Here is a 23,601-nt window from a genome sequence, read left to right as displayed (position 1 = left end):
ATCCACTGATTTCATCTAAATATACAATACTCAATATCGAACTAATAAGTGACGTACCTACTTAATATCGAAATTCACCTTTTTCTGATTACATGCTAAAATGGATTTCTCTCTCCTTTTTCACAGAGAATAGGTGTCTTAAAAAATAAATCTGTCCACAACACACTTCGAAATTTCTCACCGTCGTTTAATATTTTCTTTCTTTCTGGAGTGGACGATGCACACCGATGGATTATACATAGCGACGTCGATTTCGCGGTGTGAAATGCCCTGTATCTGGCTTGGAGGGTGCTGTACGAACAGGACAGGCGTTCTAGATCAGACTTCGCGGCGCACGAGGAAGAAGCCATCCGTTAAAGTTTATATTCCACACTCGACGCTTCCTACGGCACCGGAACTGCGGTGTTCTTGACGATATACGTACGATCGCCATAAGTCACGTACCGTACGAGCACCGAAGTATTTTCCACCCTCGCGTATTTCAGAACTCGCTCGCCCCCGTTTTTTTTTTCCGGCTGAGGAAACCGGTAGAGATAAAGCGATCGAATAGGGAACGTTGACATTTAATAAAATATCTGCCGCAAAACATTCTGCCATAATTTGGAATATCTTTCCGCGCACGGGAGGCCGAGAATGTAAAATATTTGTGCCATAATTTCGAATTTTCGGATGGTTGATTAATTATGCAGAACAATATAAGTGAAGAAGCGTACACACGCGTAATATGATGATCGGACGAAAAATATTTTAATTAAATAGGATTCCACTAATAATTTAAAAAATTCATAAAGGCATTATTTTTAAACAAAATATTTACCGCGCGTAAATCTTTTCACTATAATACCGAACTGGTTCGTTCAATTATTCAAGATTTTGATCATTAATTGTTCGTGCTGTACGATAATGTAAAGAGCAAATGTATTAGTAATAATTATGTATCCTATTAATAATAATTACATACTTATCAATAATTATGTACTTATCATTAATAAATATTAATAAGTTAATGCCAGCATTAAATAATTTATATCGGAGAATCAGGTGAAAGCTTGCGAAAGTTCTCATTTTCATGCCGCATCGCGTATCAGTAACTTTTTTAATTGGAAAAATATATATATAGACATTTGCATTTGTCGATTTTTCATCTGAAACAAAATCTAACTTTTCCTTTCCCGTGCGTTCTAACGAATTCACAGGAGGACAATGAAACGTAAACCTTCCACTTCCTAGTCCAATCAAGCAAACGAGCTCCGATTATACAATATTTGGTCACGCGTTTCTCCGAAAGTCACAGATGGAATCGAGAGAGAGCAGGGAAGCGATTTAATTAAAATCGTTCTTTTATCGCGAAAAGCAGAAGAGCCGCGCGATCATGGTTTCTTTTGCCATAACGGAAAAGTGCTGAACAAGGGGGATGGATATATAGCTGAATGTAGAAGGCAATTAGTGTCCATTCGATCTCTTTGTGTGTTTGACAGTATCCGTTATTCTGCAACGCGCAGGCAGATAATTCATGTATCGACGAAGAAATCTTTCCGATACCGAGCTGAGCGTTCCGCAAAGAGAAACGAAATTTCTTTATTACGATCAATTCTAAAAAGTGGCGCAGAAATAAAATTTCTTATGTAAGTGCCTCTAGATATTATTCGCACGGGGTGCTCGAAAATCATTATAACAGAATTTGCATTGCAAGTATTTTCTTTGATCGAAAAATTTCGAGAGACTTTAAAACGTAATTCCATAATTGTGCACATTAAAAATCGTTGTATTTCAGCGAGAGTATATATGAAAAGAACGGTTTTGTTGAAATATTTAAAAATTTAGCTAGATACAGATTTTAAAATAATTGTTTGGACCATAAAAAAAATTTCCAACGCTCAAGCTGGTTGCTGGAATGTAAAAATTTTTTACAGCATTATTATCACGCTTGAGCAGTCCTACATAATTATTTTGATGGACCACACAATATAATTATCTTTAGATCTGTAGCTACATTTTTAGATAGCAAAACTTCAGGCAAAACTGTTCTTTCCGTGTAGAATTTGCGAAACTGTTTTGTAACATGCGTTTCACAGATCGGTGCGACCCTTGAAGGATTCAGCATGCTTGTTCCTGTACTTCCTGTAAGCGCAATGTAAGCAACGAGTGCACGCTAATGAAGAGAGGGATGATATAATTGTGCATTCGGTCGTGTGGCGAGTGCATAAATCTCAGCACGGTGCGAGCAGTCCGAAGGAGGAGTATTGTGAGAGGGAGAAAGGTTGGGGGGAGCGAGAGGACAGGGTAGTTGCCGTAAACCTCTTATCTGGAGCAAGGATACCGAGGAAAGAGCAGACTCCAAATTATCTCGCATACAAGCTTTATATATATATATACACATTGCGTATATATGTATATACACACATACACATATATACACACACAATATATACATATATATATCTCACATGCGCGAGGGTATCTCTTATTCTCTCCCTATCTTTCTCGAGAATATTTCGTCATTTGACATTTTCATCACGAACATCTTGCTGTACGTGTCACTTTCAACTAATTTCGATGTAATTGCGAGATGTAGCGAGGACACTGACTTTGCCATGCAAACGTTTTGATTATCATTCAACATACAAACATAAGAATGGTCTGTATTCTTTGTGAATATTCATTACTGAATAATAAATAATATATACGAAGAAATAATAATGATAATCTATAATAAATATCTAGCACCGAAAAGTTGAAAAAATATTTCCTCGATGAATTTAAAATTTAAAACAATCCTAATAAAAGATAATTTATTAACAAATATTTCACAATTATAATAAAATTTTTTTTCTTTTCCTTTTTTAATAAAATCCATATTTTAAAAATAAAATCTATATTTTTATTTATACGATTTTAATTATTATTCAAAAGTTATAATTTTTCCTTTATATCCTTCAAGTACAGTTTCTTACCAGATATCTGTGCGTTAAACAATTTAACGCTGACTTTACTTTAGCAAAGACAATGAGATTATAAATTGATTTCACAGATCCTTGATTCTACAGATCCCTAATTTCACAGATCCTTGCGTCTACCTTGCGTCTACGTTGCGTGTATCTATCATGTTATCCATAAATCCCTGATATATATTATTCATGAATATACAGTCTCTATGGGTCCGTTTTAATGCCGCGCAACGCAAATTCCCTCTCATAAATAATATGCCTCGCATTTATCGCGGTGACAAAATTTTGCTGCGGAAATATTGATTTTTATAGGTACCTTTTAAATACGCCACGCGCTGGTGCAGCATAGTTAAGAGGAATATTTCCTATAACTCTGCGGAGTTAAAAGGAATATTTCTATTCTGAGGGTGCCATTCGTTTCATATATGAGTTATATATCTTTTCGCGTTTCTCTCCATCTCGTCCCTCCCTCCCTCCCCCTTTTCCTCCTCAGACCTTTCGCCTTACTCGTTTTTGCCCTTTATACAGGGTGTCTCGGCAGCAACCAACTCTCTTTCTCTTCATTACAGACGCTAAATGAGTCTTTAAGAATTTACAATCGCGTTTTAAAACCTCATGCGTCTTTATTATCTTTTAAACGAGATATTATTGAGATTAACGGCACGTTAATCGCACAAGGGAACGAGACTACATTTTTACACACGAAAACGTGACGTATCGCGATCGATTAGATTTAAACCTTTTTCGTTTTCTCGAACGCGACCCCCTTTAATTGTTTCAGCGATAGCGCGTTGAAACGAAGCGCGGTCGCGACGCGGGGAACGCGCGCTGTATGTGCGTGTGTATCGCGTAAGTATCTAATACATTTATATATACGTATATCACGTCCCAGCCTCCGCGGTGGAAGTAACGCTCGCGTTGCCAGTTTACATGTTCCGTCTCGGTTACCCGTACAGCGCACTTCGCCTACTTACGTACGTGATTCCAACGCCCCTCACACTGTAAAGACTTATACCTTCGTCACTTATATGAGCAAAGTGTCAAAGTGGCTTTGCGCTGCCTCGTCACGAGTCAGCTAGGGATCAAGATGTCCCGAGCCATCACGAAAATTACCAAAGTCGGAAACCGAAAACCAAATTTTCTCCCGGGAAAATTGCCACCACCGAGGAAACGAGTTTCATACTCCGCATACACTTTCTATCGGGCTCGTTAATTAATTATCGGTGTTAAGTATCTCCCGCTGATATTTTTGATTGTTGCAAAATTTTCGCTAAGATCATATAAAAATAACGTATACAGTAACGTAGGATATTCCGTGTGAATGCGGAGATAAATTAATTCAAAGTGTCACAGTTGTAAAATATTTTTAGTTGAAATTTATGATGTTAACTTTTAACGAGTTATTATGAGAAAATTCAATTTCGGTAGAATTAAAACGTATAATTATACATATATTATGAAATTTTTTCATGGCTGACATAATTACAATTTATAATATAATTAAATAATTAAATAATTCACCCAAATTAAATAGTTTTTTTTCTTTACCTTTTGTTTTTAAGAATATAAACTTATTATATGTAACGGATATTTGTTTTTATCGATTTTCATTAGCAGGCCAGAATTTTTATAAATTATTTTATAGAATGTTGGCTTTTCAAGCTTTTAACATTACAAAGCCGCACTTAATTTTATATTTAATAGATGTTAAAATTCATAGATCTCCGATTTTTTTTCGAATTTTTCGATCCCTGATTACAACGTTTTTTCATGGATTTTCAATTCTCTCAGTAATTCATGACGATTAAGTCTGAAATTTCACTGATCTTCACGTATCAACGGACCGCCTGGATACTTCGCTTCGGGATATTGCCTCGACGAATTACCGGGTGTGCAAAGAAAAACGAGAAGAAATATTGCGGAGGTCGTTGAACGCGTAAGCGAAGTTTCGGTCTGGCACTCCCGATAGTCGCTATCCTTAACTAATCTTAACTTTGGAAGGAATTTCGTGACCAATCCCGTAGGAACTGTCGAACCTTGGTACGCCGTGTGCCGACACGGGAATCGTTTCAAACCGACGCAGGACTTCTGGTTCAATCAGGTAATCTAACTACTCGGCAATACAATAATCCACGAAGTGATAAAGTGAATAAAGTGAAACAATCGAGAGCTCATCTCGGTCGAAATTCGACGGGCTACAATCAAAACTTGCTGAGATTCGGGCAAAATCGATTGAAAAGCTGTTGTTTTTGGTAACATTGTTAAGCTGGTTAGTTCTAAACTCGGAATGAGAATCACAGAGAAGAATACAACGTTCTAACATCTAAACGAAATAACAACTTTGCAGTCATTACAACTTTAGCTAGTCCTCACAGAAATGTACTATTGGAAAGTAATTAATTAATTATTTTGATTATTAACAACGTTCAAGTTGGCTAGTACTACATTGAATTTCTGTAAGGAACTTAAAGGAGTACGTAAGAAATATTTAATAATTGCAGAGTTTGCTGCAACAACGGACTAACCCGGACGCAAGGTATAGCCGAATATGTGATATTGATGTTATTTTCTCATAACTTTAACTTTAAAAGTTTATTTTCTCTATTTTTACAAATGTGGGTTAGTCCACTGTTGCACCGAGCCCTTCAATTCTCGCGTCTGGTATCAATTTGGAATTACATAGAAATTTATGGATCTTTCTCTTTATACATTCGTAAACACGATCAAATAAGACTTTATACATCACCATAAATTTTCCTTACATTTCCTCGTTTCCAAACGAGAAAAGCTGCTTACCATTCCTCCACCCAATGGGAGTCTATTTGCCTATATTTTGCCATGACGTATCGACATCATCCATCTACTTTCCTATTTTACAGTAACGCGATTCTTATAGTGAAATAATTTTCATGTTGCAATATTATCCATCAGCAACGCCGATTGTGTACACATAAACGCGAAATTCGCGAATCCACCACTGCCATCCGGCTGCAACCGGTCGGTGATCGATCGACGAAAACGCAAATGACATCGATGGGCGATGTAATAAATTACATATTGCGGAACGAGCCGTCTCTCGATTACATATTTCGCAAATTGAAACGGGAGCGTAACGAAATTTTTAGCGAATTAAGCGCGCATCATCGTGCACGCGGAACGACTCTCTTCAATAATCGTCGGCGTAAGGGAAAATGGCGTTTAAATGTCCATTTAATTCGAAATCTCGAAAAGGGACAGGGTCTGGTTTCCGGGTCAAAGGATATTCATAAGCCGTAGGTGAAATGAGTCGATCAGACGGCGATGTAACATTCACTTTACACTGGTAATTAACGTTTTATTCCCTATACACTCGCACGCGATACTTTAATGCGGGCGCGTTTAACACGCGAGATGCTCGAGTAATACTCGAATAACACACGCTTGTTGCACACGCCGCGGCCCGTAATAAAATTTGTATCGCACTGATGTTTCTGTAGCGTAGTTTTTTTTTAATGGAAATTATTTCTCTGTATAAAATGTTCGCAGACTCGCCCGCGCTCGATATGACGCGGATAAATAATACATCGACAAAAAAATGGGCGGCAATCGATACTATAATAATTGATACGCACGAAAATAATGCCGATATTTTAAAATTAAGAATTCTGTTACCCTGAAGTGTTTATGTGTTTGTGCATATAATATAAATGAAAATAATTTTTTTATAACGATTTTTTTATAACTTTCTCTATGTATGTACTTTACGATTACGTAAAAAGTACACTTTCTGCCTCTGCGTAAATATATTTTATACAATTCTTAAGAGAAAATTTCTTTTTTTACGAAATTACCTTGTCGATGAATCTATAAGATTAATAAAATAATTAATTTAAACAATTTTTATTCTATAATTGAATTTTTTAAATTAAAATCCAAATTATTATATTATAGTATATAGTATTATTTTAAAGTGCCGCCATTTTCGCAATTTCCAACTTTTTCTTATTTTACAGGTTCATCAACAAAGTAATTTCATAAAAAATAAGAAATTATTTTGTATTTTTGTTTCAGATGAGTACAAAAGATGCTACAATTTCCGCCAATTCACAACTCCTGTGAGGAGGTGGTGCAAGATCTGTTTAGAATTACTATATAAAATCAATTACTTTTTAACAATTAAATTTTTTTACTTTAAAAGTATAAACATGAAAAGTATGTAATAAAACACAAAAAATGTTTATGAAGATCCGTTTCATTGCTTCCTAAAAAAAATTCCATAAAAATACTTTTTTTTTAAACACCAAGCTCCTCCCCTTAATTGACTTTGTCATTAAAATCCTTCTTCAATTTTCAATAAGAAAAGAACGATGTTAATTTTTTTTTTCCATAGAATCAATAAAAAAAAACAAAATATGCAGCGGTAGAATAACCTGTGTAATTATTTGTTATTATACGTTGTATGTGTGCACGCGAAGAAAGAAACGGCAAAAATGTATGACGATTTATTATCTCCCGTGTACAAGTTCAAGAGCTGCAACTTCGCGGTTGCATAATAATATTTAATCATATTTAATCACGCTCGGCGTGCTCGTGCGGCGGCGGCGGCGATCGCGCGACAATCCGTAATGTAACGACCGTTGCGTGTGTATCGTCATGCGGAATTGTTTGCGTTCAATCAAGCCGCGGCTTGTCGCTTCTCCGCGCGCATTTTCATTTTCCTACCAAGAGCCGGGATGACTCAAGCGGGCTTTTAACGAAGACATTATTACCGCGAGCCTTCGAGACTGATTACTCCTCATCAATAGGAGGGCTCCACAATAGGCGCGCTCCCAAAGGCTATAAAAGACAAGCCGGTTGCGGATCGATCGCCAGTACACACCGCGGCTTTTTATTGTCGCGGTGCCGAGCAAACGTGCAGTTTCGCGTAAAGCGCAAAAAGCGTTGCGCCACAGCTTGTCGCATCTGGCTTCGCAGTATTGTAGCAGCAGCAGCAGCAGAGCAGGAGCGGAGCGCGCTTAAAAAGGGTGAGTTTCTTAGTTTGCGAAGCAGCATTGCGCTGTGTGCAGCCGCCCTCCCACCCCCCCTCCCCCCTCTCCCTAATGCCACGCGTTATTGAAACAGAACAATATGGAATTGATGAATTCGTCAACAGGCACGTACATACACGCGTACATGCTTGTGTGCGCGCACAATAGGAATATTATTCCGCGATATTTATGATTTTCCCAGTTTTTCTCTCGCAACTGTTTATTATATCTGACTTGTATTTTAATGGAGCAGCGCGCATCAAAACCGTTGAGTTCTCCAATCCGGCAATATTATTCCACGAATGATTTGTACTTTCTACTCGTCGGGTCGTCCCGCTATACGTAGTTTATATTATAATGGAGCGATACATTGAAACGGCGAGATATTTAATTCGGCGGAATATTATTCCGCGATGTCTGACGCTCTTTAATCCTCGGGCGGAGAGGAAATTTAGATTATAATTCTGATGATGGATCTTTATTCAAATGTAAAACGCTACGTCCGCATTTTATGTTAAAGTCTGAATTACCATGTGGTGCAACATTCAACGTACGAATTGACAAGTGTAACGAATTAACGTGCAAGGAACATAATTAGTACAAATTGAATATTTAAAATTTAGACAAGCCTGTAAACCGCTGTAAACAAACCATGCCACGTAAATATGTGAATAAATTAATAAACACAATTAACAAAAATTAATCGTTTGCAAATCTGTATAACTATGTCTGTGTGATGTGGGTGTGTGGAGCAAAAAAAATTAAAATATTCACTGATTATAATGCAATAAATATTTCTTGTAACTATTGAGATTAACAACGTCCTGTGCAACAAATCTTTCCATCGAAATTGATAAAAAAAAAAAAAAAGATGATAAAAATTGGGAAACGATATCGTCGATTCCAGTATACAGGGGGAGGGGGAAGGGGAATGAGGCAGTGAATGGGTGAACGAGCGCGCCATATACGAAAGCCCGGAAACGGGCTTTAACGAGGTTCGGGAGAGAGCGGCGCGACAGGGACACGTAAGGGTGCGAGGTAAAAACTCCCTATGTGTACGCGTATAACAGTACGAAACTGTTCATGTAACAGCCGCCCATGCGCTGCCGGGTAAAATCATGGGTCGGTGAAGACCCGGGAAGGGTATGCAGCGGAGATTGGCAAAACCCGTTTTGATGCAGTTCCCAACAAAACTCCGATGAAGCGAGCTACTGTCCTGGCGAAAACGAGAGAGTGCCCGTGGGCTATCCTAATTAGAGCGATCACCGCCGGCATTTAATTAACCTTCCGCGGTTTGCAGATTTCTTACGAGCGCGCAACGAGCGCGCGTGATTCTCCTTCTAGCTCCGAACTTTATTATTACGTAAAATTTTCACATGGCAAACTTGTTTATTTATTTGCAACTTACAATTAGTAAGTAAGTAAGCGCGAGCGCCTTACGATCGTTGATGTCGACCATGATAAATGCCTGAGATTATCCGCGCTATTCACCGTTTACACGATAATGTTTGCATGGCGGAAGAATCTGATCGAATCTCATTAATTATGCGCATTAATTGTGCGCATGATTTATTAGCTGATTATCATGGAAAAACGATATTCATAACCGGCAAGATCTTAATATTGTATCTCCGTACAATATAATGGATATTTATGAAAAACCCGTTATGAATTCAAGATGATCATTAAATAATTTTAATCCGACTTAATTCCGATTTGATTATTGCGACCTCCCGTTGCGCCTGCGCGGATAATAACTATTATTACGTTGAATTACACGCGGCGCACATTTTTACGACGCTTGCCTGCCACCGTGAGGCGGAAATAACCGAGTGTTGAAAGAAGCGTCCTTCTTACACGCAACAATACAAACGACACAAATTTTTAATAAATTCGAAGCTCCAGTTATTTCGTAACAAGCTGTCCAAATTGCGGACTTCGTGTTTTACACGAGAACCATTTCGGCGACGACACGATTCTCGGAATTTTCGCCTATGTGCGATTGAACAATCGATATACGTGCAACTCACATGCGGCACATTGGCAGAAATTTAGATTTAAATAAGATTTATATTTAAATATAAAATTTAGATTCTATTATTTATTTTGATTCCATGTTGTTATTACGAAAACTACGTGTATAATTATTGAATAGAGAAAATAATTATACTAGATGTGCTTTAAGGTAATTGCTTTTCCCTTTAACAGTACATTTCCTGATGAATGTGGAGTCAATTTTTCTTTTTCTTTTCTTTTTCTTTTTAGCGAAAATTCTGCCTTTTCTCTCATTTATAATTCTCTCTCTTTCTCTTTTCGAACTTTAGTTACGGTTGTTCGTTGGTACTGCAATCTGTTATTTTTTTATACACATATAGCAGCTTATTTATAAATTTTAAATAAAATATACTCCCCCATTAATATATTAATCAATTATCACGATATTTAATATAAGGAAATATTTGGAAATGTGAATCATCGTTGCTAAATAAAAATTTATTCTCAATTCGCTAACGAATGGCTCATAGAAAAGTACGCCGTGACTGAGCACAAAGTCATCAAAAACAGAATATTTAAATATCTACATTTTTCATGGATTCGAAAGTACCTAACAAATATATGTATGGAATATCATTTGTGCATCCAACAAAAGAGAATAAATAACGAATGTAATTCTTTTTCTGTCGAAGGTCATTTTTGTTTAGTATCGCTAAGATTATTAATGCTTTTTTAATGGAACCACATATCTCTCTATTCTATCCGTTTTTTCTCGACATCCGGCTGATTATGACGGCAATGCGGTACAACGTCATAATATTATCCTGAATAGGTTTAACTTTAAACTTTTGAACTTAGAAGTTTATTATCAAGCGAGAGAGGAAATCTTTGAGGTATTAAATCGTTTTATTTAAATTAATCAGACAGAAAGCTTTGCCTAGCGACAGTCTAAGCAAGCGTTCCGCACACATTTTTTTTCATATGTTTAATTCCAGAGAGGTATTTAAATATCCGACACTTTTCTCCCGCGGCAGAGCCTTCCGCGGTGTTTCCGCGCCGGACAATATTACACCTGTAAATCCCGTGCGCGACTTTTCAGACACTACGTACGTTCCGACGCGCGTCGCACTCTGTGCGCACGGGAAAACGTATTTAGCCGGTAATGAGCGGCTGGAAGTTTTTGTTATAATTAGGTTGCTACCTCGCTTCCGGTATCCTGGCGTGCGAGCTCTCGCGGAACTGAGATTTCTTTATGAAGCCCCTCTCTCTCCCTCCCTCCTTGTCATTCTCTTCCTTTTTTCTCTCTCTCTTTTTCTCTCTCGCTGCGCCCTAAAAAAATGTATCACGCGCGTACACCGTGCACATTGTACACGGGAATAAAGATGCGCAAGGCGCACGCTGGGTGATGCATATGCACGAGCGCATTTTGCAAAAAGAGAGAGAGAGAGAGAGAGAGAGAGAGAGAGAGAGAGAGAGAGAGAGAGAGAGAGAGAGTGTATATGTGTGTGTTCGCGCGCTTGAGAGCGAATGAGAGAGGGAATACTTGATTAGCCCTTTTTCTGACACGCGTCCCGGAAATGTTGCCTTTATTAACCAAGATGAAGAGGAAACTCCGGCACTACGGCTCTTCCTTTGTCACTGCGAGCAAATTTAGCTTCTCACTACGTTGGATCTTCCAGATCTTTTATTTATTCATTTAATCTTTATTCCTTTTTTTTTGTTGTACCTCTATTTCGTATTCCCGGCGCATTTATTTTGGATAGATTTAAGTCAAGAATTAACGCGTAGCTTCCGCGGAGCCGCTCGTGCATTATTTGAAGAAATTACAAATAGAGCAAAGGGAAAAACCTTGTTTCGGACTTTCGGCAACGTGAGAGAGCTCGAATTTACTAAGAGATACTACTGTCGCAGAATGCCACTGTTCCTAAGGTCCCACAGGTCACTCTCGCAAGTAGGTAGGTATAGATTGCACCGTGTGTGTGCTTAAGAAAACTTCTCTATCTCTCTCTCGTCTCCCTCCCTTTCGTCCTCGGATAAACAAACTTATCTGTCTGATCTGCTCAAGAGTGAAAGAACGTACTCTCCTATCGGCGTTCTCTCTACGCGAGGCACTATACCGAGAGACACTGGTATCGATCGATTCGGTATAGATGCGCGACAAATTCCGGTTTATGCGGACGCATATCACATCGGGATCGGCGCTCGCTTAATGCATTCGCGCGTCATAAACATCTTCCTTTCGGCCGTACGCGGCTCGTCTGTCGCGTAAATAAAGTCTGACAAGGGGCGTTAGCCGCAGTCGCAGGAACATCGAACATCGATATTCCCTCATATTGATGAGCTATAAAACTACACCTGGACATCGGGGCTATAAAAATTGTGAATTGCGATCTAAATTTACGAACGAGACCGGAAGACCTTTCTTATTATTTAGGCACTGCGCTGACGTCATCGTGCCCTAATGTTATAAATATTGTGATGCAGATTATACGGTAAATTGACAGTTTATTTGTCTCCTTATTTCACGCTTTAATCTTTTACGGAAAGATTTTGCTGAAAGGTCTAAAAGTTTCACTGCTTACAGATGTGAAAATCATTTTGTTGGATCACTAAAATAATTTTATTAAAAATTCAAACATGTTACTAGAATATCAAAATGTTTCACAGTAATGCTTATCATTTTCAAGTTTTCAACAAAATTATTTTTTGATCTGTATCCAGCAAAATTTTTAGATCTTCCAATAAAATCGTTGTTTCCAAGTTCAAATTAATCAGCAATTTTTAATTTAAGCTAAGATTAATGTTACCTAGTTTTCAGAGATTTTAGATTAATGTCATCTGTAGATACTGCTTTCATAAGAAGTCTGTATATAATCTGTGTTATATTCTGTGTGTTGACCGTCTCGGGGGTTAAATAAAATAGCATAAAAATGAACAAAGTTGTCGACGCGACGTCACTTTTATATTTTCATCCATCATAAAACAGTAGATGCTTTTCCGACTCGTACAGTTCAAGTCTTCGACAGAGATAAAGTGTAAAAACATTGCACTATTTTATCTGTGGCCAGACAGTTATTTTATTCGTTTTCTATGTTTCCATAAATTATTAGAAAGCTTTATTTTAAATTTTATCGAGGACGTTTATGCAATAAATTTTTATTTTTAATATTTTAATATTTACCTTTACGTCGCGTCAGTGTTGTATCTCAAATTTTTAACAAACTTCAGAGATACAAACGTAATTTTCCTAGTTATCATCTTATTTTCTTTTAGTTGTCATTATTTTAGTTATTGACATATAAAATATCTACGTTAATTCGCATCTCTATTATTTACAAAACTTCTCCTTTCTGAATCTTTCCCTCGTATCTTCGAAAGAACAAGACCTCAGACAGACATTCTGTTTCCCGTTCTACCTATTACGGTTTCATAAATTTTCAAGTTTTCCTATTCCGAAAGCAATGAGCGGCAATTTTATTTCAGCCGAGGAATTTTATAAAAAATTTGTGAGAAGGGGATGTTATCAGAAATTGAATGACGGATTAATGAAAAAAATTACTCGGCGCATATAATAACGAGCACTTAAGCAATAATCTACATTAAAAAATTATCCGAAATAATCGGTGAACGCGCAAACTCGTATAGAGACTCCGAAGTTTGAAGGTTCGTTATTAATAATTTAGCAACGCATCGCTGTACATTTACTCGTGGGAGTCGCTGGTTAATATCCGGCACGCTGAACCAGCTGCAGCAATATCGCGCGGAATCAGCGCGCACGAATTTTCGGTCATCGCTTTATCCCCCGTGTATCTCGTCGCGCGCGCGAGCCGCGTGCCCCTTTCCGAATAATCGAGCTTCCTCTCCCCGTGCGAGTTTCCGCCGCTCGCGCTCTCGCGCGCGGCGGTTTCGCCGCTGCACGGACAGGCACGTCGCGTCCCCGTCCACGGCTTCGGAAGAGCTTGCGCCAGTTTAGCACGCAGAGAGCCGCGCGCCGCGGTACGGAACACTCCGGGACAGGTTCCCAACGCGGTAGCGCGCCGCCGGCCGCAGTACCGTCGTACGGTTTGCGCAAGAACCATCTTGCTCGTACCTCATCGGCATGACACTCTCGGCTCACCTGTCCGCTGTGCCGTCGTCGTAAAGTTTGAATATATCCTTTCCTCGACTCGCGATCGATCTCGCGCTCTCGAGTCCTCGGTCGTTCGACGTCCTCGGTCTTTCCTTTCGATCAAGATCCCGCGCCGGAGTCGTCGGAGGAGGGGAGGGGGGGGAGGAGGGGGCTCGCGCGAACAGTGACTGACAGACCGATTGACCGTGTGAACGCCGGTGAATGATGTGATCGCGGTGGTCCCGAGTGGTGCACGACTCGGCGACGATCGAGGGAGTCGATCGAAAACATGCCTCTCCGATGATCCCCTCAAAGAATGGACGCAAACACGACGACGTACGATCGGGGACGATAGGGTCTCAGCGCTGACTTCACCCCTGCCTACCGATATCGTCCGCGAAAAGGTAGAGACGCCTCATAATCGCGGCTCGATGGTGATTGAGGATCGATACGCGCGCTGCGGCAGAATTATGTGACAATCGTGCGTCCGTGCTCTTCTTCCACGGCCACCCTGTAACTTGGAGCGTCCCTTGAAAAAGGCGAGTCTTTTCTTATACGCGAAAGGCGTCCGGAAGAGCAACCTGAATATCCTGGTTGTTTCCGCGCGTTAATTGTACGAGTTTCCGCGCGTTAATCACCCGAGATTGTCAATGCGCGAGCGAGTTTGCTTTTAGCCGTTTATTTTTAATTCGTTTAGTTTTCATTAGTTTAGCTTTTCTCCGCGTTTGTTGCTTTATCATTATTCAAGTTAATAGCGCAAAATTTAAAGGACACTTAAACAAGCGCGAACTAGATTTGTTTCCTTAGACGTTATAATTATACCTGCATTCGCGATCACATTTATTTCCGTATTTCGATTACTGGTCGATTCATTTACCTCGTTATTCAATATATATCAGATTTATTTTCTGCGTTAATTGTTCGACCGTTCGAATTGTTAAGCAACATTTATTATTGAGTTTACTCTTCTCATTAATTATTCAAATATCCTAGTAGCTAATTAATATATATATATATATCTCGCGATTCGTGATTGGATTTTTCTCTTACATTATTTCATTAATTATTTTTTCATTAATTTTATTTTCGGGATTATCAAATCTTTAAAGATTTTAACAGTCGCCAGGGGACGACAATCGCAACTTTAGGGTTTCGAAAAGCCCGACGGAGAGAGAAACTACTGACCTATTCCTGAGAGTACAGAGAGTTCACAGTGATCACATAACTTCACTTCGTCGAATGTGCTTCCGCGAAAACAATCTCGTGAGTGCGAGAAATCAAACGGTGAGACTCGAACGTGATTTATTTTTCGTCACGAAAGTAAAAATATCGATGGAGGGAGCTACGTTGCGACGCGACGCCTGGTGCTTCATTTGATACAATACATCAACGGCGGAGCAACGGTACAGCCAAACAACTCCAGGAGCAGCGACAAATAACGGCAGAGCGTTTAGTCAACGCGTTTGAGTGACACCTGCGTATAAATAACAAACAATAAACTGTGACATATAAAACTGAGATAGGTGATCCCCGTGAATTAACCGCTGCCAACAGCCGTTAAATTAACTGTGGACAAGGGACTTCAGCCTCCGGAGTGTGTTTGTGTGTCTGTGTGCATGTGCGCGGTTCACTTTATACACGGCGGAAGCGTTTGCAATGAGACCGGTCGACGAGTCGACGAGGCTAAGCATCGCTAATTATCTTAGAGCCGTCGTATAATTACCGCTAATTAATCAACGCGACTCTTCGCGTCTCTCATCTCTGTCGGATCCGAGCCGCGAGTTTCAAGCCCGCTTCCCGCCCGTCGCCAGGTGAGTCGAGCTGCGCAAATATTCTTCAGGCGACAGCCTGGCAAACTGTTTGTACACATTTTCCACATTATCCCATACATAAACGGCACTCTAATCGCGTGAGATACTCGACAAACACATTTCAAATCGTTTTGCTCAGCTTGCGCGAACAGATAAACCGCTCTCGCGAAGAGTGTCTTCCGTTGTAATCGAGAGTGACCGTGAGTTTCAAGCCGCTTCCCGTGTAATCCTATTTTCGTAATTCGGCACCGATCATCTCCCGACGGAGTTTCGAAACGAGATGATAAAGTGGAAAAATAAAGCGAACAGAGACCGGAATGCGATGTGTATAAATTTTTATATTAACTATCTCAACTATATATTACACTCTAGCGAATGTGGAGCTAGAAACTCCTACTTTTTTAAATAAAAAAAAGGGAAATAAAATATCAATTGCTCTCCACTTTGTATACGTACTCCGTTACTGTATTTTTCCCGTATTTTTCAGTATCAATTGCACGGAATCAAGTTCTATTTGATTTTCTGGAGAAAAAAAAGAACATAATTGATCGACGATGTCAAAATTACGAAATAAGTGGCAGGAGTTCCAATGACACTATACATCATCTGCAGTTGTGGATTGAATCCGCATCATACCGATGCTGTATTTCCTGCGTGTAATCGGAATCTTCTCTCGATTTCTCGACTTCGCGGCCGAGTGTACTCGAAAGAACTGCAGCATTCCTTCGGGTTAACTGCGGGACACTAACGCGCATCTGCCGCCGCGTATCTCGCGGCTCGACCTCGCCGATTCTTTATATCCGCATTTTACGTTTACGAGCGCGGAAGGCACCGCGGAGATAAGTTAGAGTCGTTGCGGCAAGTTTCCGCGGTGGGCGCGTCCGCGGGAAATTTACCGTTGCATTGTACGTCTCTTATCGGCCATAACAGCTTCGGACTCTGGCCTGTCCCTGGCCAATGAAGCGCGGACTCTGAGAAACTTTGCCTTTCAAGCAATTTCTCGTTTGCGATTATTCACCGCGCATATAAAGCGCAAACTCATACCTGCTTTACATTAGCAAACAGGAGAAGCAGAGAGAGAGAGAGAGAGAGAGGGGGGGGGAGGAGATATTTTATTAAAAGTAATAATATAATAAAATATTAATGACGATCAGCACAAACGATGTTGAGAATAATTTGAATATATTTTCCTTCTTGTTTTTCTTTCACACATCTATATTATGAAAGTAAATTAAATAAAGCAGCTTTTTTTAAAACCCTCACGATTATACTCATAAAAAGATAAAAGCTATAAAAAATATATATAATTGTAAATTATTTCAAAAGATATATGTGTATCTTTTAACAGAGAGAAGTTAAATCCCGCGTATATGTATATGATTTTTTGTGATCACCTCTTTCACGCATTCACCTTTTCCATTTGTGCCGAATGAAAACGTATCATTGATCGCAATACGCAAATTTTTGCTTCACTCGTTTTAATATTACGAATACTTCTGACATATTTTAAAATATTTTTTTCGTACATTCACGGCTTTCTTCTTTCACGAGGCGAAGCTCCGAGGAATAATATTTTCAAGAATCTCCAGAAAGCCTTTGAAATCCTCAAAATACCGCGCGACTCGGAAAAGCAGGAACATTTTCATCTCGCGATACGGCATAAAAACTGCCGATTCAGCAGCTGGTGTTTTATTTGCCCGTTGTTCTCAGGAAAATGCGATATCGTCGCGGTGGAAAAGTTTAAACGGGGCAGAATGCAATTTGTTTACCTATACGCGTTAGAATAGAGGGAAATATTTCTGGTTTAGTAGCCGCGTTTATCTGCCACTCCTCCCCTCCCCTTTCCTCTTTCCCCTGTTAGCATACTCCGTTTGCATAAAGATCGAGTGTTGGAATTAATAAATCCATTACACGCGCATGCAACTGTACGTATATATTGTCACAGAAATTAAGCACCTCTTGATTTTAAAGCGTATAGTTTTCTTTCACCGATCGTAAATACGAATTTTAATTACGTAAAAATTAAAACGAGAATTATTATTAAGAGAGTTGTGACAATTATTTTATATCTTACTGCAACACATTTACACATATATTTAATTAAGTAATTAATTTTCGTATTTGGCTCACATTGCGACGTTGCATTGAAATAATTTTATTACAGTGTTTTATTATCATGCTATATTTTGGGACTAGAATAATAATAATAATAATAACAGTAATAAAATACACGAGTTTGCCTGTATAAAGACAATCTCGACATTTCGAGATTGTATGTCACTATACGCAATCAGTAGAAGACTCGAATCCATGTATTTATTATATGATTACGTAAATTATTAAAGAGATATAAATTACCTTATTAAATATTTGGAATTTTAATAAACTAGCTATCTCAACAAAGCGATTAATATATGAAAATGCGGTTGATTCTGTCACCGAAATATGATAAATTAATGTTTGCTAAGCATTCATTGTGCGCTAGGAAATGACTCAATTTATAACAAGAAATTTTGCAAGCTCATGCAAAATTTTCAATTACATTCGCGTAAGCACCGTTATCCCGATTGTTATTTCGTTGTCATAAACGTATTCGCGCGTTGGCGGTTTTTGCATACGCTGAGAATTTCATGTGGATTATTACGTTTATTTATTCGACGAAGCTAGCTGGGTAACCTGCTGTAAAGTAATATTTATTTTACATTACATGCAATGCGTTTTCCAACAATTTTTTGTAGTTGCGTGTTTTGCGTATAAAAATTCACTGTACATAAAAGATCTGAATGCAAGAGAGGCGTATGTTATAATTGCTTGATTATAACGAAACAAATGTTACATTGCAATTTTGAAATGTAAGGAATCCAGAAACATTTCAGAGATCAGTAGTTATATCGTACTTTATCAGTGTTGTATATTTTTACAATTCGAGATGTATTAATGATGTTAAACAGAAGATTTTTTTATATCACGACACGCAATATAATGTTAAGTCAATTTCTAATCAATTTAAATATTAAATTTGTTAATGCAAAAATCATCGATTAAGGTATATAAAAGGTACATATGAATACTACAGAGAATAACGATGACATTTTAACACATTGTACGTAACACGTACAACATTTGCTTTGTAAAAACTCCTTGAAAGTGGGAATTTTTCGGCCATTTTATACATGTATATATCTAACGAACCGACATAAGATATAAATGTTGAGAATTTGCGTTAAACGACCCAGTTAACTTCATATAAAAAAAAAAATATTCCCTTCGCGGAGAGTTGTCGATTACTTTCTCGCAAACTGAGAGTTATTTCACGAGTAGTTTATCACCGAAAGCATCTCGCATTTCGCCCGTACAAAACTACAGTTCATCCTCGTCGCGATATTGCGCGCTCGTCGGATCGCGGAAGCCTTGCTTTTACCATGTGATATTCGGAGTTTATTTTCGTGCCCTCTCATTCTGCCAAAATGAGGCACGCCGCGGAAATTAAACTCGAGAATAATGAGTTAATTTGAGCTCGCGATTAGTTAACTCCACTGCTGTGGACGCCTAACTAGAGTTTCGCGCGCGGAATTGCATCGAATTTTTCCAGCTATAACAGCTAAACGCTCGTGGCAGAAACGAAATAGGGCATGATATAATGATAAAGATTATAATTATTTTTCTTCTCGAATCTCCTTTCAATTATATTAATCTCGTTCCACTGCAAATGATTTATTCACTCGCACACGTCGCAACGTCTTCTTGAAAACACAAGAAATTTAAATGTTTTTTACTCTAGTTTTTTAAAAATATATATACAAATTATCGATTCCGAGAAAAATGAGGCAATGGAAATTATTATTATGAAAAAGAAAAAGTAGTAAAAGCAAAAGTTTTTTTTTCACTTAAATCGGGTCATAATAATAAGATTATAAGAAATATAAGAATTTAAGCATAAATTGTGTACATATATAAGTCGAACAGCCTCGTATTGCTTGAATATTATTATATTGCATAAATATTATTATATTGCTTGAATATATATATTGCAGGAATATTATTCTGCTTCTGAATACATCGATGTTTTGCAAGAATCTCAGGAAGTTAGTTATACTAAGGTAACGGCGTATCTTCCACTTCGCTGTCAAGCTCGAACCCGAGCCCACATGCGTAGAATATTTTGGTGCTACCTTCATTATTCTACGCCTGCTTACGTCAGTTTCAAGAATGCGAAATCTTCGTTGAAGAAGCCGCGTGATTTGCGAAACTTGTCGACAAAGTATTCCGAAAATTCCGCCTCGCGAAATTTCGTTTCGCGTGGACCTCCTTTCGTGCTCGTTGCGATCAGATGGAGCTGGGGGTGAGGCCGGGGGTAGGGCAACCACCGTTACGGCACGCAAAGAGTTAATTAGGTCCTGAAGTAATCCTTTGTTCCATTTTAGTTAATGGGACTACGGCTGTAACGGAGCCTGATAAACAAAGGCGTGCATTATATTAACGCGAAACTAATCGCAAAATATCGTGTCTTCACAAAGACGAAATCGGTATTGTCGGTCATGTTGTCGTAATTGTTATTATATGTAGCGGTCTAGAATGTATTTCTCGTGATAATTCACCAACAAATGAGTTATCGATAACAGTTAGAATTGTGTTTACATATTATACAAAATGCACTATATCAGCCGAAAAATATCTATAGAGACAGATTCTTTGAATTTGACAACCTATACGGTTGTCACTTCTCCGATTTTCGCCCGGAGACTCCAGCTTTTCCAACGAATCCCCAGCTCTCCGGCAGATAAAAATAATCTCCGGGCAAGCGTTTTAAATTTTGATGAGAGTTTTTCTTTAGAGAGTGTTTTCTTTAGAGAGTGTTTCTTGCCATAATACGATTTTGAATAGCGTGATCAGGTCTTTTTTACTAATACATATTCGACACGATACTACTGGGAAAGTTATTTATTTGAAGTTGATTAGTGTGTTTCTTGTGATCTTGTAATTTCTAATAATAAATATGTTACCAGATATATCTCAAATCAAACTTCTATTGACGGGTAAAAATAAATTAATCAATAAAAACTTTGTTCATATTTTACGATTAATAATTTAGGTATAATAAAAAAGAAAGCTTTTTGCAAAGTATCTATGTTATTTATAATTTGTGTAAATTGAAATTTTTGTGAAAAAAGATTAATTTTATTTTTTATCGAACTTTCCAAAAATTTATTCATAAAATATTTTTTGATAAACAAAGAGAACAGATATTCTAAGGAGATAAAATGCATCATAAATCCCTCGGGCGTTTGCAGAACATAAAAATTTTAAAATTTAATAAAGTTGAAAAATTAATTTTGAACTATTGGGAGGTAAGAAACACGAGAGATTAATTAAGGGAATCGCGAGGGAATAATTAAATGAACATAAGGCAATAAAGATCTGCTATCAAACAAGATTTTAAACGATCTTCATTTTTGCATAAAATTTGATGTAAAAAGATCACGTTATAGTAGAAAATATCGCTTGAAAAATTAGTTATAAAAGCATTTATGATAAAGTGTGAAATGCACATATTTTTGCACATATCAAATTACGCGGATGAACGAAAGAGACTGCATAAATCTCGGTAAGCTGTAACATTTGTTATGAAAAACCGCAGGTTTTCTCGATGAAAAAAAATGGTGATAAACTCGACAATCATCGTACTTATATCTCAATCTACAGTTTCCAATTTGTGAAATTGTTCCACGTTTTTATCGATCGTTTTATCTTCATATAACAAGCTGCAAAATTATGTAATCGCTCGTTGAAGTTCTATATTCCACTTCATTCTATATAAAGAACTAAGGATTTAATATCGCATTTATAACTTCATTGTTAACTCGGCCTTCGAGAAAATGATTCTCTCGTTACGTACCAGCGAGGTGCAGATTACCGCGGATCTTGTATCACGCTTCTAACGTTCAACGCGGTATTTCCTGGACTCGCGAAAAAAAACCAGGAAGGCGATTTTTTGCCGTGGCTCTCCCGCGGTAGCCATCTATACTCGTTAATCAACCTCTTCCTCTTCGAGTCAAACAATTCGCGTAATGGTGGAAAATACGCCGGTAATTAAAGCCGGCGATAGATAAATGTTAAAAGGGATCGTAAGAGCACTCACGATCCTTGAAATGCGGCTCTTCACAGTTGGCCGTGTACACGCGCTTTTAATTAAAGCTATCCGCTTCGTTTCATGTAGCGCCGATAAATAATTGTTTGCGAAAGTAATCGACGGCCGGTATTACTCGCGTTTTCCTTTTAATTTGCGCTTGTACCATTACTCCTAATTCGTCCGCGTGCAACATCGAATTCGTCGACGACAGCGGGATATATCGTGGATCGGGTGGTACAGATGGGCGGGCGCGCGAGGCCGGAAGAGGGAGGGAAGAAGGAGGAGGGAGACAAAATGAGAGAACTAATTCTACTTTTAATTTCTTGAGATTTCAACTCCGTTGAGAGAGGCGGCCGCGGAATCGATAGCACGCTGCCATTTTTGCTTCGTATCGGATTCGCCGTAATTAAAAGAGATTCCTTGCTTCACCCTTCCTCTCCCCCACGCCCCGATGTTTTTCTGAAATAAAATCGCAGCTGGTCCCGTAACATCGGGCACATTTGTTCGTCCAACTTGTTCTTACGTACAGGCGTACTCCGCAAGAAGTGTGCTTTCCCATTTATAACGGATTTAAACTTTAGCAAAACACTATCTGATTTATGCCCAATTTAATCTTTACGTGTGAGCTTACAGTCTAATTGTAATTTAATACAAACTTTCGGAAAAATTTATATCCAAGCGTAATCCCCGCGAGAAATTCGTGAAATTTGTTTATTCAATTTCGGGAAATTTTATCTCGTGAAAAATAAAATTCATGTCGCATTTAGTAATAATAAATAATCGTAAACAGAGTTTTTTTGCAACAGCTAGATAAAAATACATTTATCCGTAATTAAATAAAATCGTAAACAAGGACGTAATTATTTTTATTAAAAAAAAAAAGGGATAATTTGCTGTCGAAAAGCGAATTCCGACAAAATATTCCTTTTACGAGTGACGAGCTGTCGAATGATGCATTAACAGAATAAACGAATAGCAGTTAATCAAGGGACTCGACACACGCCGTGGGGAGTCTGTCGTTTTACATCTATACTGCTGCACAATATCGGGCGGGCGTGTCCAATGAACAAGTAAACACGGTGTAAAGCGATATTCCTGCAGCCTCGCGCCTCCTCGGGGGACTTAAGACTACACGTACCGCCGCGTAATATGTCCGCGCGAGGAGCGGGAATTCTCACCCTCGCGCGTCTTCCTAAAGTTAAAATACGAGAAATACTAGCGCGCTATAGCATTTCCAGCGTTGTACTAGTTGTACAAGTAATCTCCGAGATTTGCATGAATCCTACGCCTTCGCGCGGCGCCGACACGTGTTACGGATATGCGACAGGAGTGAGCGCAAAGGATATTACATCCGCGCGCGAGCGACGCAACGGGGAATAGCTCTCGCAGCAGTTTGGCGCGCGAGCGAATTGTTCTTACGCTTATCTTTCCGCGGCCACGCCGCCGAGAAATATATCGCGTCGCGCACGTGATGTGCGTTACACTCATACATTAATTATATAAACTACACACAGTGGATATGTGATAACATATTTTACGCGTTCTCCGCGTTCCTGATTTCTCCCCGGCATAAATTTAATTCTCTCCTCCCTCCCCCACCCCC

At 38.6% G+C, this 23,601-nt stretch overlaps 3 protein-coding genes across 4 annotated transcripts in view; 2 read left to right on the top strand and 1 right to left on the bottom strand.

Moving 5' to 3' along the window:
• The window catches only part of LOC105462919 (protein PIH1D3), a 27,345-nt gene extending 20,206 nt beyond the window's left edge, over window positions 1–7,139 (top strand). The window contains exon 5 of the mRNA XM_011709839.1: window positions 6,999–7,139. The gene's annotated coding sequence lies outside the window, so the exon portion shown is untranslated. The remainder of the gene's footprint in view (window positions 1–6,998) is intronic.
• Window positions 1–23,601, bottom strand: part of LOC105462917 (lysine--tRNA ligase) — a 139,772-nt gene that overhangs the window by 25,607 nt on the left and 90,564 nt on the right. The window lies entirely within an intron of this gene.
• The window catches only part of LOC105462920 (cysteine-rich secretory protein 1-like), a 54,641-nt gene continuing 38,840 nt past the window's right edge, over window positions 7,801–23,601 (top strand). Inside the window, exon 1 of one of the 2 annotated variants that reach the window (XR_976127.1) lies at window positions 7,801–7,951. The gene's annotated coding sequence lies outside the window, so the exon portion shown is untranslated. Of the gene's footprint in view, window positions 7,952–15,140; window positions 15,869–23,601 lie in introns of those variants that run through there. The other variant, XM_011709840.1, reaches the window with a different exon arrangement.

The sequence above is a fragment of the Wasmannia auropunctata genome, unplaced genomic scaffold (assembly GCF_000956235.1).
Source record: "Wasmannia auropunctata unplaced genomic scaffold, wasmannia.A_1.0 LD336092.1, whole genome shotgun sequence".
Classification (NCBI taxonomy): Eukaryota; Metazoa; Arthropoda; class Insecta; order Hymenoptera; family Formicidae; genus Wasmannia; species Wasmannia auropunctata.
This window is presented reverse-complemented; position numbering and strand designations above follow the sequence as displayed.